Source organism: Hippocampus bargibanti, linkage group LG04 (assembly GCF_051943395.1).
Source record: "Hippocampus bargibanti isolate YZ-2025 linkage group LG04, ASM5194339v1, whole genome shotgun sequence".
In the NCBI taxonomy this organism is placed as follows: Eukaryota; Metazoa; Chordata; class Actinopteri; order Syngnathiformes; family Syngnathidae; genus Hippocampus; species Hippocampus bargibanti.
The window spans coordinates 19,344,837-19,361,797 of record NC_142737.1 but is presented as its reverse complement, the minus strand read 5'-3'; the positions used below and the strand labels follow the sequence as shown (position 1 = coordinate 19,361,797).

The 16,961-nt window shown below is 42.7% G+C and overlaps 1 pseudogene; it reads left to right on the top strand.

Annotated features, from left to right (window-relative positions):
- Positions 1-943: 943 nt before the first annotated feature.
- On the top strand, positions 944-16,201 carry LOC148899383 (uncharacterized; annotated as a pseudogene).
- The last annotated feature ends 760 nt before the right edge of the window (positions 16,202-16,961 follow it).

The following is a 16,961-nucleotide window of genomic DNA, read 5'->3' as shown; positions in this document are numbered from 1 at the left end:
AAACGGTGAAGTTAAATGGACAAGAACTTTAAAGTACAAATCACTAAATACATATAACTGTTTAATTTATTTTTTCATTTGATATTTCCATGACAGCTTTCCATGATGACAGGTGAGGCACTGCCTCCCCTGCCTCCACTGACTGTACGTCACTGCTTGGGAATAGGGTTACCCCCCTGGGCCTCCTGAACCTTCTTCTCCACCTCCCACCTCAGGGTGCCCAGGATGTGTTGCGCCGGCAGGATGTTGGCGATGACCTCCTCCTTCTCTGCTGGCTCGTGAACGTGATATAGGGCGTCAGGCTTGGTGTTCTGCGAACCTGGGCAGTAGGTGAGAGTAAAGTTGAAGCGGGTCAGAAACAGTTGCCATCGGGCCTGCCGCGAATTGAGTCTCCTGGTGGACCGAATGGCGTCCAGATTCTTATGATCAGTGAAGACGGTGAAGGGGTGTTTGGCCCCTTCGAGCCAATGTCTCCACTCCTGCAGCGCCAGGATGACCGGCAGCAGTTCCCGGTTCCCCACATCATAGTGCTGAGCCGGCGGGAGAAGAAGGCGCATGGGTGGTGTAGGTAAATGCCAGCTTGAAAGTGGATGAAATGCAGAACACCGAAATTGCAGCAATTAGGCAAATGGTGTTGCAAAATAGAATGGTTTTAGACCTTTTGACAGTCCCACAAGGGGGCGTCTGTGATATGGTGGGTGACACTTGTTGTACGTATATACCTGAAGAAGCAAATTCCATACACATGACTCATGCTTTGTCTGTTATCAGGGATCTCAGAGATGCTATGGCCAAAGATCGACGGCCTGATCACCCGTGGAGCTTTGCCATGCTCTTTGAAGGACCGTAGTACATGACGTTGCTTAGACTGTTTATGCCTGTCGTGATCGGGATTTTACTTATTTTCCTAGTCATTGGTTGTATTATTTCTTGTTTGCGCACGATGGCGATCTCTATGATCACCAATTCCCAGGTTAATTATGCAAAGATTTTTTACCAACAAATGCGTGAAGGGGACCCTGTGTTGTAATTTGGAATTGTGTGGTTGCTCCCGCCAAACGGAGGGCTGAGAAGGAATTTTCCTCGTCATTATTTTAATTGGATTGGATTTGCCTGTATTACTCTCGCAGAGAAATTAAATCTCACAGCAGTAAAGTTACGACAGAGGTTTTTCGCCTTCTTCATGGTAAAGAATGGTTCCCTGTGCCGTTACTTATGACGTTCATGCTGAAAACCGTTTTGGAGATGCATGTACTGATGTTTTTAATGTGTAAACAGCAGGGAATGTTAAAATTGGTTATATACAAATGCTAAAAACATCCTGTTATTTCATTTCTACTTATTCTTATCAATTAGTAAGTCCATATATGTATGTAGTTTAGTTTTCTCTATATGTTAATTAGTATACATGTACTCAGCTTGTACTTAGTATAGAAATCTAGCTATCATGTTTCAGTCTAATAATAAATATTCATGATTGTATCTAGCAGATGATAGGTCCTTTCCAAAGTGACATCACTCCTGTTGTTTATAAATGCTTGAGACGCGCGCTTGAGCGCGCTCTTGTCTCTGTCCCTTGGCGCAGCTTCTCCCCTGGAGAGCATCCTCTAGCTGCCTGATAATAAATATTCCTTTTTGTGTATATCACCTTGCTTCCTGCTGATTTAATATTTAGACTATACAAATGGAGAGCTGAACCAGGAAGAACAGCATTTAACGCAACACTCTTTATTTCCCAAACGCGAATTTACGATCATCATAAACTTCAATACAAGTATTTCAAACTTTGATTAAATGCTCTTCCCTCGCTTAAAGGCTGGCTTGATTATTTAGCACAAATGATGACTGCACTAAAATAAAAAAACAAACATCTTAGTATAAGGTACACCCCCAGTGAATGGTGTATTTTAAAACTTTTTCCATATACATGGCGCACTGGAGTATAAGGTGCACCTTCAATGAATGATTTTTTTTCTCCAAATACAGTAAAGTCTCGTTATATCGATGTCGGTTATATCGATAGTACCGCTTATTACGATACTATTTCTATGAACGCAAGGAGAAAATTACATGCGCGCAGGGTCGGATATATCGATATTCCCGGTTATATTGATATTTTTTCGGACTCCCGAGAATATCGATATAACGAGACTTTACTGTATAAGGCACACCACAATATGTGGCTCTACGGTAGAGCCTGGTGTTATGCACTACTTCTCTAATGGAAATGGAGTCGGTGGCTGCCTACAGTACAGTAGTTGCGAGACTTGTGGCTCAATATCATTTCACATATAAGGTGCACCTGCGTACAAGGCGCAGGGTTGTGTTTTGAAGAAAATCGAGGCTTTTCAGTGTGTCTTTTACACCGGAAAATACGGTACAGACGCTACCCAACATATGATCATTCGAGTTCGGAATAATGGTACATGGGAACATTTTCGCGGGAACAGTATGTTGAAAATGTTCGGACAGAGATGCTGTAAGTTAGATTTTTTATTCCACACCTTTTTTCCGGCCAAGCTCGCTTGCTCATGCACAAGCATGCACAGAGACAAATTAGAGGTTTCAAGGGATGGATGTTTATGTGACGGACACCAAAGCTGACCAATCAGGGCCCGGCTTTGCTGAATTGTTGCCAACGAGTTCAGGCCCCGATCGGCTAAGCTCTCTTACGATTGGCTGTGTAGATAATGTGGGCGGAGAGGAAATCCCTTTTCCCAGTTGATGCTGCAGGAGGACGCTGTGCATAAACAAATGTAATGGCTGATGGCATATAATCCAGTAATTACGTGTCAGAAGCTTCAGTAATGGCTTACTGAGGACCCGTAGAAATACTGTAGACGATGGTGTTTTCTCTTTTTTAAGAGTTGGGTTTTCTCCGGGTGTTCCAACTTTCTCCCACATTCTACGAACATCCAACATGGATTTAATTGAAGATGCCTTTTAGCAGTGTATATAAACACACTGAAATAACGTCTGCCCGGATGCCCGAGGCGTGAAACTTTTACGTCGGGCGTACAACTTACAGAACGTCTCCGCCCGGGTGGCCGACAACTTTTCCAAGAAAAAACAAATCAAACCAAACGTTTGCTTTATTGGATAAAGCAAACGTTTGAACGCAGATTTCGAAACGGAATAAATAAATATTTGTTTGTTTTGGAAATTTTGGTTTGTTTGTCAATTTGCATACTCGGGACGGCAGCCAATCAGAAGCCTGCTTTCTGCTTCCCTAGCATTAGAGGAGATGCAAGCGTGACGTTGTTTGTTATGATCATGTGATCGGCTGCTAACTTCCGGGAGGCCGATAGCCAAGTAAACAGAACAGTTGTCAGCGAGTGCGATGATTGTTTTGGAAGCTTCTCATCTCATCTCATTTTCCGTACCGCTTATTCCTCATTAGGGTCGCGGGGATGCTGGAGCCTATCTCAGCTGTCTTCTGGCACGAGGCGGGGGACACCCTGAATTGGTTGCCAGCCAATCGCAGGGCACACAAAGACATACAACAGTCATTCTCGCACTCACACCTAGGGACAATTTGGAGTGGTCAATCTGCCTGCCATGCATGTTTTTGGAGTGTGGGAGGAAACCGGAGGACCCGCAGAAAACCCACGCGGGTCCGGGGAGAACATGCAAACTCCACACAGGGAGGCCGGACCGGGACGCGAACCGGCGACCTCTGCACTGTGAAGCCGGTGTGCTAACCACTCGACTACCGGGCCGCCCGTTTTGGAAGCTTATGCCTTTCATTTTCGGTTTTGATGAATGAAAGTTCTCATTTTAGTACGATGGTGATATCATATATGGTTGTTGGCTGTACGAACCGTTTTGTAAAAGGATCCGGGTTAAAATTTCACCGAATACCGATCGCTGAAGAAAACAAACCGGTCCGTTTGTAAATTTGCATACTCGGCACGGCAGCCAATCAGAAGCCTGCTTCGTGCTTCGGACTTTCCCAAGCATTATAAGGTTGTGCATTTGAATATTATTTTCCAATGTAGACGCACAGAAACTCAACCCCAGAAGAAAGATTCAAAAGAAGCTAACAAAATTTATGACGATACAAAACATAAACGTACATTATCCTGTGACTGTAAAGTGTCCTTGAGGGTTTTAATAGGCGCTTAGGAATTAAATATATCATTATTTTTATTAAAAGCATCGTGGAAAGAAGAGTTCACGTGGCTTGTAGCCAACGACGCAAAGCAAACATTGCATTGGACAACTGGAGCAAAATCATCAGCAAGGGATATTTACAATAAATTAAGCAAGGGAGCATTTGTGGTAGATACATCCTAAATAAAAAAAAATATTTCATACCGTGCAACAATATTTTAGTTTTTTTTGCGGTTAGTCGTCTTATTGTGTTTCAAGTTGTGAAAAATGGGGCAGGCAACTTTATGGCAGCGAGAGTTTTCTTTCTTTTGGCAGTTATTCACTCGTGTACATAGGGTGGCCTTTTGCCGTGTGAGAGAAAACCTAGCAAACTCCCAGCCAATTGAAGTGGCTCTTAGCTCATTCGCTTAAATTTAAAAGCCAGCAGACTTCATGACTTCAGGGAGTTAAGAGAACTGCAAAATCTCTCCGACATGGTTGGTCCGCCTCCCGCCCTTAATCATGCATGCCTCTAAGACTTGATGAATTGATGTGTCAAGAGTTGATGCTGTTAAATTTAATTTAAGATGATAATTATGATTTTTTTGATGAATTGATTTCTACAATGATTCTGAGGGACCGGTCAAATTTTTGAGTGATATGCACCACACTTATCCAGGGAGCTCCGAATCTATTTGTTTGCACCTGAATCAAATGCACTGAAATCACTCTACACCACCTACACCACTTAGACCTAGTTGCGGTGAATCTAAAATCCAGTCTATTTTTGGGCAGAAATTCCCAAAATGCTGAAACACCAATCGGACCAAATTCACAAGCATGCGGAACGACAAATACTTGGCCCTAGCATGAAAATAAAAGTACTTTTGTTTTTGCGCTCAGTGCACTGTCTCCAAGTGTCACATCTGGGGTGTGCCAGCTTCATCCACCGGAGTTCCCAGCAAAGCTAAAAAAGCAAAAAGTGTAAACTACACTTCCGTCAACACAATATGATGATGAACTTGTATTTTAGTTCTAAAAATAGGGGCCCGGGTGTAAATGAGATGCGAATGACAACCAATCGAGAGTACCTTGCTGCAAAGCCAGCTCACGCTCAACCTTAATCAGGCTAAGAGGCACAGAAAAAAAATGAACGGACAATAATGAGAACATTTGTTACAAGCTATTGCTGTGTGCCAATTTGAATTCCTCCCTCCCACTGCAGCACTCTGATGAGCTGCAGCAGCAGACTTTGGGTGCTCAGTTTGCCCAGCGTGCTGTAGATTTAGCTCTCCCCTCCGCGTGGTGGCTCATACACATCTGATCAATCCATTTCCATCCATCCATTTTCCGTACCGCTTATTCCTCATTAGGGTCGCGGGGGGTTCTCAGCTGTCTTCGGGAACGAGGCGGGGGACACTCTGAATTGGTTGCCAGCCAATCCCAGGGCACACAAAGACGTACAACAGTCACGCTCACACTCACACGTAGGGACAATTTGGAGTGGTCAATCTGCCTACCATGCATATTTTTGGAGTGTGGGAGGAAACCGGAGGACCCGGAGAAAACCCACGCGGGTCCGGGGAGAACATGCAAACTCCACACAGGGAGGCCGGACTGGGACGCGAACCGGGGCGACCTCTGCACTGTGAAGCAGAGATATGACAGTCAGACACTGTGGACGAAGACTCGGAACCAGAAAGATTGTCCCGACTGCCGGCAGGAGACGCAGCCATTCATGACGGACGTCTGAATTCTGCGGCCCTCTGCCAAGCTATTTATTGAGATTCTGTGCCAGATCTCCGAGATGAAGCTGACAGTTTAACTTGCTGTGTCTGATGACCTGATTGACCCCATTGTCTTGTCAGCCTGAAGGTTACGACTTCATTTAACTCCTCTCGTATCAAATAATTAAGAACAAAGCTTTTTTTTAGTCATCCGTGGATTCCATCAAACAATGTTATTAAAAATGTGCTACTTTTGATTTTGGTGACATCTCACAGAAAGACATGCATGTACATATTAACACATTTTATACAAGTGATAAAAAAAGAGCTCCCTGTATCGGAAGTTGTTGCTGCACTTCTTGTTTCATTTTTGAGTTCATAAGAGCAGAAAATCATCCAATTGCACTATCATTCTATCTCCTTTCCACACATTGCTATCTCTCCATGGAAATCATTGCAAATTAAAAAGTGAGTGAGCCACCTATTTCGGCTGGGGAAAGACTTCTTTTGCCCTGTGTGTGCCCAGATGGAGCTGTCTCCACCAGGGTCACAGTGTCCCAATACCTTCTCCAAATTGCATATTTCACATGACATTTCAATAGTATTAACTACAAGGCATATTGAGGTGTGTTTGACTTACTACTGTATGTAAGTAAGAAATGTCCCAGTTATGGAAGCATCTGTCAAGTGAATCATTTATGAATGTGGTGAAGCTCAAGCTGTTTGTGTCACCTGATGTAACACACGAGGCGAATCACTTACCAAAAGTGTCACGCATTCCTTCATCATTTTTCATTACGTAACGCTGTGGGGCTGGAAAGTGAAATGTATTTTGTGACCTTCCTTTTTGTTTGAAACATCCACATTACGACAGAAAAAGCACATGGTAAATGCAGACTAAGTTATCAACACAAGACACCAAAGCAAACAGCCTCCAGAAACATGCAATGACACAAATGGATGCCACAAGGGAGATGCGTAAGTGTAGGAAGAGGAGCCATAAACTTGTGATGGATGTGAGGGCCACAAGAAAGGCAATGCATTTTTTTTTCATTGGGCGTCATTCCTCTGGTTGATACATGAATGTAGCATCTGCTTGGATGCATTTAGCCACACATCGCTCTCTAATGTCCTCATTGTCATTCTCCAGAAAGAACACTCAGTCATATTTCAATACAGAATGGTTGGTGAATCAAAATGCTTTTAATTGATTACCCTCCTGGTACTGGCTGAGCTATTATTCCATTAAATGTGCTAATTTGAATTAAAGTGGTTCTTCAGACACTTTTCTTAGATTTATCCTTAGTTGGCCTACCTGGGGTTTGAAAAATTCAAGAAATCGTGCGCAACTTGGCGGTTGTGACCGGATATACGTCCGTGGTCGATGGTTGTGACGTATATTATGAGCGACAAAAAAATTGAATACGTTTTATTTTGTATTATTTATAATCACCATAATCTTCAAATTTAGAATTACATTTTAAAAACGAACGAACTAAAATAATATACATTAAATTAAATACTTATTATTTATTTTCTAAAGCCGCAGGGAGCCGCAGCAGGGAGGTGAAAGAGCCACATGGTGGTCTTGATGTATTTTAGTTGTGGTCTGACAAGACTTTTCTCATTAACACATCATGCTTAATACATTCATAGCCAGTGACTCATTTTAATACAAATAAAGCTACCTTTCATTATAGTACATGCATTTTGAAAGGTCGGTTTGCTCTCAAACAAGAACTCTCTGAGAGCTGCACACAATTCTACTTCAACTATCAGTGGAATACGTCTGTGTAAGCTCTCAGTCGTACAGGAGTGGTCCATCGATGAGAAGGTTTCTTCAGCCGTCATCTGTACAAAAGTGGGCCTCAATCGGCAGTACATTTGCACCTAAAAGCTAGCAACCACTCATTTGACGACAATGAGGTTAAAATCTTAGCGAAAGAACATAGATGGTTTGAAAGGGGGGTAAAAGAGGCGATTCTTATAAAACAACAAAATCCTTCATTAAACCGGTCGGGTGGTGTGAGGTTCAATTTGGATCGTTCATACAATAGCCTGCTCAGGCAAAACAGGTTAGGCAACTTTCGCAATGCTGATGAGGGTCGTTATGCTGATGAGGTGATACCGGGGGGAGTGGGGGTAATAGGCCAATCGTTAGTCAGGAATGTAGGAACAATCAGTGGGGCCACAGGGGGGGGGTCCCGCGCCCCCCCCAACCTGAGAGTAGGGACCTATCATAGCTGTGTCCGGCGCCACTAGGTCTGGACATTAGGGATATATAAATGGGGCCGATACGACCAGTCAGACTTTAGTTCGCTGACGAAGTCTCTTGGATAGGAGGCGAAACGTCCGAAACCTTCACTTTTGTACAGATGACGGCTGAAGAAACCTTCTCATCGATATCAGTGGAATAGCTGCAGGGAGTAGTCCCCTGCTCCCCCCTGCTCCACCATCTGTGGCGGAGGATCCACCGAAACCTTGAGACTGACTCACCAAACGCCTATGGTGTGATCGAACCCAGGTTAAGAACCACTGCGCTAAACCAAAAATGTGTATGTTTCTCAGCCTATATTACTAATGAGCTTTCTGTGTATGTCGCTGAGGCTCTTTTTTCGCTCTTTTCTGGTCGTCTACGTTTTTCCGTGAATACAACAGTGATAGATGCATTTGATATGCCGTAAGAGTTCGACCTATTATTTCCACAGAGAAAATGGCTTTTGCGTCCTTCACAGGCAGGAGACAACTGGAGCATTTTCTATTATAGCAGCAGCTGTAGGCAGGTCCCGAACATTAATGGCAATTTTGGAAAGGTTTAAGGGTGCAAAGCTGATGACTGCACACTGCTAGTTTAAAACATACAGGAGCTTGATGGTCAAGGCTCCTCGGGAGAACAGTTTGAATCTGGACTAGTGTATCAATAACAATCCGTTTGGTTCACATCAGATTTAAGGTGGAACTCTTATAACATGCTATCAAAGTCAAGGCCCGTTGGCCAGATCTGGTCCACCGCATCATTTTATGTGGCCCGCAAAAGCAACCCCGGTATACACAATGGTGAATCCGAGTGACCAAGGGTGACCCAAAGAGATTCAATGGCAGAGTAAGGCATTTTGAGTGAATGCCTAGTTTCGTAAATTGACAGCATGCTATTCATTTCAATGTCTAAAAAACACACCCACGCCATAAATCCAAGTAACAGATAGCTCAAGCGATCACAGCCTTTTTAGTGAGATAACAGGAAAATAGACCATCCATTACACCGTAACAGATAGGAAGTCAAACTGCAGCAGTTGTCAAAAGGATAAAAAAACAGCTAGGTACTGTATGCAAATTTTCAAAACATGGTATTATTCTATTCGAGCAGTTTAGGGTACTGGAGGAGGGAAGCTGTGAAAACATGCAAGATAGGGGTCCTTGAGGACGAGAGAGGCAGCATTGTAACATATGGCAGTCCAAGTAGTTTCAACGTACAACGGTTTAAAATATATATACATACTACTATATATACATATAGCATATACAGTACATACATAGTACATACATACTACTGTATATGTATATATACAGGAAAGTCTCGTTATATCGATATCGGATATATCGATAGTCCCGGTTATATCGATATTTTTTCGGACTCCCTTGAATATCGATATAACGAGACTTTACTGTGTATATATATATATATATATATATATATATATATATATATATATATATATATATATATATATATGGGCAATGGGCGACAGGTTTGAATGGGCGACAGGTTTGAATGCAAACATAGATTTTAATAAAGGGTTTCAGGGTTTCATATATATATCAGTGAAGTGCAGTCAAGGGAGGCAGGTTAGGCCGTGCCTCAGCTGTCATCATGGAAATATCAAATGAAAAAAATTAAACAGTTATATTTATTTAGTAATTTGTACTTTGAAGTTCTTTTCCATTTAACTTCACCGTTTTGGGATTTTTTTTCAAAATTGCTGAATTTTCACATTTTCCGTTCAAATACTAAGTAGAGACGAGCGGTGAGGCAACAGCTGGCTGAGCCTCACCATGGATTGCGCAATGACTGCTAACTGTGCTGGCTTGCTCTGCAGTGAGACCGCATTGCTGTCCCTCTGCATATCGCTTTTAAAATGTTCAAACACTTTTAGTATATGAACTAGATTTCTACAGTTAACTGGTGTATATAATAGTCACTTTACATTATAAACACTGTACTACAGTGTTTATTTTATTTGATTTTGATCAAAACTGCGTGCATAGGTGCGGCACACAGTTCTCCTGCCTCATGACAGGGGGCACTGGTGATATCTAAATTGAAAGAAATAGAGACACTTTTAAAGCTGAAGAAAGATAAGGAAGACTTCTACAAAGAAGTTATCGATACCTTTCTTCAGAAGGAGCGGCGCATGGACTTCATTTATAAGAAAAGGTAACACGATAACATTTTTTATTCTTTTTTTCTATGCCACAGTTTATATAAAGAATGCTGACATGACATTTTAGACAAAACACGTTAACTGTTGCCAATCAAATGGTGAATAAGCTACTCTGTAGGGTTCATGTTTGCTGACTGTGATGACGTCAGTGCCTCACCAGCCATAAACTTCACCGCACGTCACTGATATCAGTGACGTGCAGTCAGTGGAGGCAGGGGAGGCAGTGCCTCACCTGTCATCATGGAAAGCCGTCATGGAAATATCAAATGAAAAAATAAATTAAACAGTTATATGTATTTAGTGATTTGTACTTTAAAGTTCTTGTCCATTTAACTTCACCGTTTTAGGATTTTTTTCTAAATCGCTGAATTTTCACATTTACCGTTCAAATACTAAGTAGAGACGAGCAGTGAGGCACCAGCCGGCTTATCCTCACTATGGATTGCGCAATCACTATGCTTACTGTGCTGGCTTGCTCTGCAGTGAGACCGCATCGCTGTCCTTCTGCATATCGCTATTAAAGCGTTCAAACACGTTTAGTATATGAACTAAATTTCTACAGTTTAGCTGGTGTATATAATGTAGAGTCATTGTACATTATAAACACTGTACTCCAGTGTTTATTTTGTTTTATTTTTATCAAAACGCTGTGCGTAGATGAGGCACACAGTTCTCCCGCCTCATGACAGGCAGGGGGCGCTTGTGATTCCAGAGATACTTCTTACTCCACGTCTGCAGAATAATAGAATTAGAGACAGAAAGCTACAGTAAACAGTTAGCAAGTAAAGTGCAACCCTGCAGTCATTTTTTCGTGTTGCTTGGCCTCACTTTCAGAATGGAGGATTACATATCTAAATTGAAAGAATTTTCTAAACTGGACTTTCAATCGAAGCAGGAGGTAATAATTAAAGGAAGACCAACACCGGAGCTAAAAGGTTTGCTTCAGACAACGGGACACTGTGTGGATGTCCAGCAAGAAACCGGCTTTTCTGCTTTTCCTGCCTTCTGTTCTCAATGTGTGACAATGTCTGGACTCAAATGGGATATTGTGACCTGAAAATTTTACAACGGAGCCTCATCAAAAATGAGCGAAGACTCAACATCAGCATCCACAATGCTAAGGTAAAGGAGAACCGGGAGATTTTAAAAGATCTCATCAATGCCACCTGCTTCCTTGCCAAACAACAGCTGGCATTTCGTGGAAATGATGAAAGTAAGGGCTCTGCTCATCGTGGCAACTATGTTGAACTATTACATGCTTTAGCTCAGAAAGATGACAGGCTAGCGAGTCATTGTGGGACATCCACTATATTTTCTAGCCTGGGAAACAGAATACAGAACGATTTAATTGAAGCAGTTGGTGATGTCATTAGAAATGACATTAAAAAGGAGATCGGTGCAGCCCCATTTGTTGCTGGAGAAGTAGACGAGATTGTCATTCTCAGCACTGAAAACATACAGTCGGAACAGGACTGATCAAGGACGACTTTCTTCACTGGCAGTGATCTCCGTTGAGACAGAGAGACTTTTAAAACTGAAGAAAGATAAGGAAGGCTTCTACAAAGAAGTTATCGATGCCTTTCTTCAGAAGGAGCGGCGGATGGACTAAAGGTAACACGATAAAAACGTTTTTTTTAAATTATTTTTTTCAATGCTACAGTTTGTATATATAAAAAATGCTGACATGAAATTTTAAACAAAATACGTTAACTGTTGCCAATCAAATGGTGAATAAACTACTCTGTAGAGTTCATATGTTTGTAAATCTGACTATGATGACGTCAGTGCCTCACCAGCCATGAACCTCACCGCACGTCACTGACTGATATATATATATATATATATATATATATATATATATATATATATATATATATATATATATATAAATATAATTATTTGTACTTTAACGTTTTTTTTCCATTTAACTTCACCATTTTTGGATTATTTTTTCAAAATCGCTGAATTTTCACATTTCCCGTTCAAATACTAAGTAGAGGCGAGAGGTGAGGCACCAGCCGGCTGAGCCTCACTATGGATTGCACAATCACTCTGCTCACTGTGTGGGCTTGCTCTGCAGTGAGACCACATTGCTGTCCCTCTGCATATCGCTATTAAATTGTTCAAATGCTTTCAGTATATGAACTAAATTTCTACAGTTTAGCTGGTCACTGTACATTATAAACACTATATGACAGTGTTTATTTTATTTTATTGTTATCAAAACTGTGTGCATAGGTGAGGCACAAAGTTATTCTGCCCAATGACAAGGGGCGCTGGTGATTCCAGATTCTTTGCAACTCCTCGGCTGCAGAATAGTCAAAGTCAAAGTCAGCTTTATTGTCAAATATGCTAATATGCATGACATACAGCACAGATGAAATTAATGTCCTCTCGGACCCAGCATGCAAGGCACTAATAGTTGGCTAATGTGGCTAAAAAAGACATACAATTGACAAGACTATACATGTAATTTCTGAATGTAAAGTGAGGTAGTGTCGTATGTAAAGTGAGGTAGTGACGTATGTAAAGTGAGGAAGTGACATATATATATATATATATAAAGTGACGTAATGTAGTAATGCAAAAACAAACAAGAAGAAAGGGGTTGAAGTGGTTGAAGTAAGGTCTTGCAGAAAAAAATGAGAAAGAACAAAAAATAGAGTTCAGGATGATAGTGCAGCGTGTAGCATGTCCTCAGAGTTCGGTGATTGTGGCAGTGGGAAGGGGCAGGCTGGGCAGGGCTGGGAAGGAGTTGAGTCTCCGGACTGCCTGGTGGCAGAAACTGTCCTTGAGCCTACTGGTCTTGGCTCGGAGACTCCGCAGTCTCCTACCCGATGGCAGCAGGCTGAAGAGGCTGTGGGAGGGGTGGGATATCCAGCGATCCTGATGGCTCTGCGGGTGAGGCAGGTGTTGTAAATGTCCTGAAGGGGGGGGGGGAGACACCGATGATCTTCTCAGCTGTCCTCACGATGCACTGCAGAGTTGTAGCGTCTTACGGCAGAATAATAGAATTAGTGACAGCAAGCTACAGTAAACAATTAGCAAGTTAAGTGCAACCATCCAGTAATTTTTTCATGTTGCTTGGCCTTATTTTCAGAATGGTGGATTACATATCTAAATTGAAAGAATTTTCTAATCTGGACTTTCAATCGAAGCAGGAGATAATAATTAAAGGAAGACCAACACCGGACTGTTTAGCTTAGGTGAGGAATGGATGTAAATCTCCTGGACAGCTTCTCAGCTTTTTGGCCTAGAAGGATCTCATTGAAACTATCCCTGAAGCGACAAAGTTGCTCCAGCTCGTGCTCACTGTTCCAGCTACTACAGCATCAGTGGAGCGGTCATTCTCAGCACAAAAGACTGAAAACATACAGTTGGAACAGGACTGATCAAGGGCGACTTTCTTTACTGGCAGTGATCTCCATTGAGACAGAGAGAGTTGGACTTCATTTATAAGTAATGGTAACACGATAATTACGTTTTTTAATTCTTTTTTCTCTGCTACAGTTTGTATACAGTATATAAAGAATGCTGACATGACATTTTAAACAAAACACGTTAAGTGTTGCCAATCAAATAGTGAATAAGCTACTCTGTGGAGTTCATATGTTTGTAAATCTGACTGATGAGTAGATCTGACTGGTGAGGCACTGACTGTCATCAGTCAGATGACGTCAGTGCCTCACCAGCCATGAACCTCACCGCATATATATATATATATATATATATATATATATATATATATATATATATATATATATATATATATATATATATCTTCTCTTCTTTTCCTTTCGGCTGTTCCCCTCAGGGGTCGCCACAGCGAATCAATGTCCTCCATCTATCCCGGTTTTGTGCATCCTCTTCTCTCACACCAGCTACCTTCATGTCCTCTTTGACCACATCCATAGACCTCCTCTTCGGTCTTCCTCTCGGTGTCCTGCCTGGCAGTTCAAGACTCAGCATCCTTCTCCCGATATAGTCACTCTCTCTCCTCTGGACATGTCCAAACCATCTCAGTCTGGCCTCTCTGACTTTTTCTCCAAAGCCTCTAATATGAGTTGTCCCTCTAAAGTACTCATTCCTGATCCTATCCAACCTGGTCACTCCCAAAGAAAACCTCAACATCTTAAGCTCTGCTACCTCCAGCTCTGCTTCCTGTCTTTTCTTCAGTGGCACTGTCTCCAGTCCAAACATCATGGCTGGTCTCACCACGGTTTTATACACTTTTCCTTTCATCCTAGCTGAAACCCTTCTATCACACATCACACCTGACATTTTTTCTCCAGCCGCTCCAGCCTGCCTGGACACGCTTCTTCACCTCTTTTCCACACTCTCCATTGCTCTGGACAGTTGACCCCAAGTACTTAAAAACATCCACATTCTTTATCTCTTCTCCCTGTAACCCCTGTAACCTCACTCTTGCCTCTCATTCACAGACATATATATATATATATATATATATATATATATATATATATATATATATATATATATATATATATATATATATATATATATATATATATATATATCAGTGACGTGCAGTCAGGGAGGCAGGTTAGGCCGTGCCTCAGCTGTCATCATGGAAATATCAAATGAAAAAAATTAAACAGTTATATTTATTTAGTAATTTGTATCAGCTCATTGGTTTCCGTGATCTCTCAGTGCTGCATTCACAGTTTCCATGGGCCGTTGTAATCAGTTTCTTGGTTGCCCAGTTTTCATTCTTGCCGTGAGCTTATCTCTCAGGTCAGTTGCTGCTTTGCTCAGCATTTCATTTATTGGGGCTGGCTTCCCAATCTCATCATTCATTGGGGCTTGCCTCCCAATCTCTGGTCTGACCTCTTCCTCTGATGTGGCAGCCTGGGGCCCTTCACCTCGGAATTTGTGTTGTACCTCCTCAATCTCAAGTTGTGATAGCAATTGCCGTTTGTGGATATTGGAACACTAAGCTACTAGTTGTTTCGTGGTCAACTGTGACTGTGGGTTTCGAAGTAGCCATTCAGCCCCCATTCTCGGCATGTAACCTCCTGACTAGGGTTGCTTGAGTGGTAGCATTCCAACAGAGCCATGTTATCGCATCTCGTCAATCTCCGCTTTGTTCCAGTCGCCCATTTTTCATCAAGGTGCTCTGGTTCCCCAGCACCTGACGCAGACCTTGTTTGGCCGGGCGACGTCTGAGCCAGATTTATTGTCTCTCATTGTGTGAGGTAGGCATTAGCGTGAACGGTCTTGCTTGGATGATGTTTTGTGCTCATTTTTCTCTGCACCAAGCGGGATTCGAACCCTCGTCTCCCATATGCCAAACCTTATCAACTGAGCTATCCAGCCGCTAATAGATAACCATACATGAAGCACTCGAAACTGCCAAACAAATGCTCCAGGCCTTGTCCAGTCGCCTAAAGAGGTACACGAAAGAGAATGAGGCCAGAAGAATAAACAGGCTGTTCGCAAAACAACCTGCGAAAGTTTACGCTCAGTGGCAGGGTTCTAACAGCAGAGCAGACCCTCCAAGGCTGGAAACTGAAAGATACTGGAAAGGCATATGGGAGAAGGAGGTCGCACATAACGGCAGTGCACATTGGCTGGTGACTTTGATAGAGGAGCACAGCAACCTCCATGAACAGAACCCAATTACCATCACAGTGGCAGACATACAAGAACGAGTCTCAGGTATGAAAAACTGGACGGCACCAGGCCCGGATATGGTCCACACCTACTGGCTAAAGAAACTCACAGCACTCCACGAGCGCCTAGCAGCACAAATGAACCAGTTGCTGGTGGATGGGACTCACCCAGGATGGCTAACCGAAGGGCGAACAATCCTGATCATGAAGGATTCCTCAAAGGGTGCAGTTCCTTCCAACTATCGGCCAATAACCTGTCTCTCCACAACATGGCAGCTCATGTCAGGCATCATTGCGGCTAAGATAAGTGGACAGATGGATCAATACATGAGCAAAGCACAGAAAGGCATTTGTAGAGATACTAGAGGTGCAAAACATCAGCTGCTGGTTGACAGAACAGTCGCACAAGACTGCAGGTCCTGACATACCAACTTGTGCACAGCCTGGATTTATTACAAGAAAGCATATGACTCGATGCTCCACACATAGATCACTGAATGCTTGGAGTTGTATAAGGTCAACAGGATGCTGAGAGCCTTCGTTTCAAACACGATGAGGATGTGGAAAACCACACTTGAAGCCAATGGCAAGCCACTAACGCAGGGGTCGGGAACCTATGGCTCGCGAGCCATATATGGCTCTTTTGATGATTGCATATGGCTCGCCGATAAAACTAAAATATGTATTTACTTTTTTGTTTCGTCTTTTTTTTTCACCGTTCATTTTTCCCGTTGGGGCTGCAGTTGGCGGAAAGCGCAATTTTGATTGGATGACACTGACCTAGAATGGCCGAAAGCGCCATGTTGATTGGATGATAGTGGCCGTCATGTTGAAACAGGTAAACGCCCCTTTAACTGAGCCCAACGAGTGCAATTCAGCGTGAATACACCGGTGTGTGTGCGGGGAACCGCATCGGGTGGGAGTGAGCTGGGGGGTGACGCAGCCTCCCTGGAAGTGTGACAGCGGGCGTCTGCGGAGGTCTTCAAGCCGGCTTTCGATCACCGAATGCGGGCGTGCACGGGGGAATCTCGGCCTGTTCCTTTTGAAATATTTTCAAAGTGTTTGAG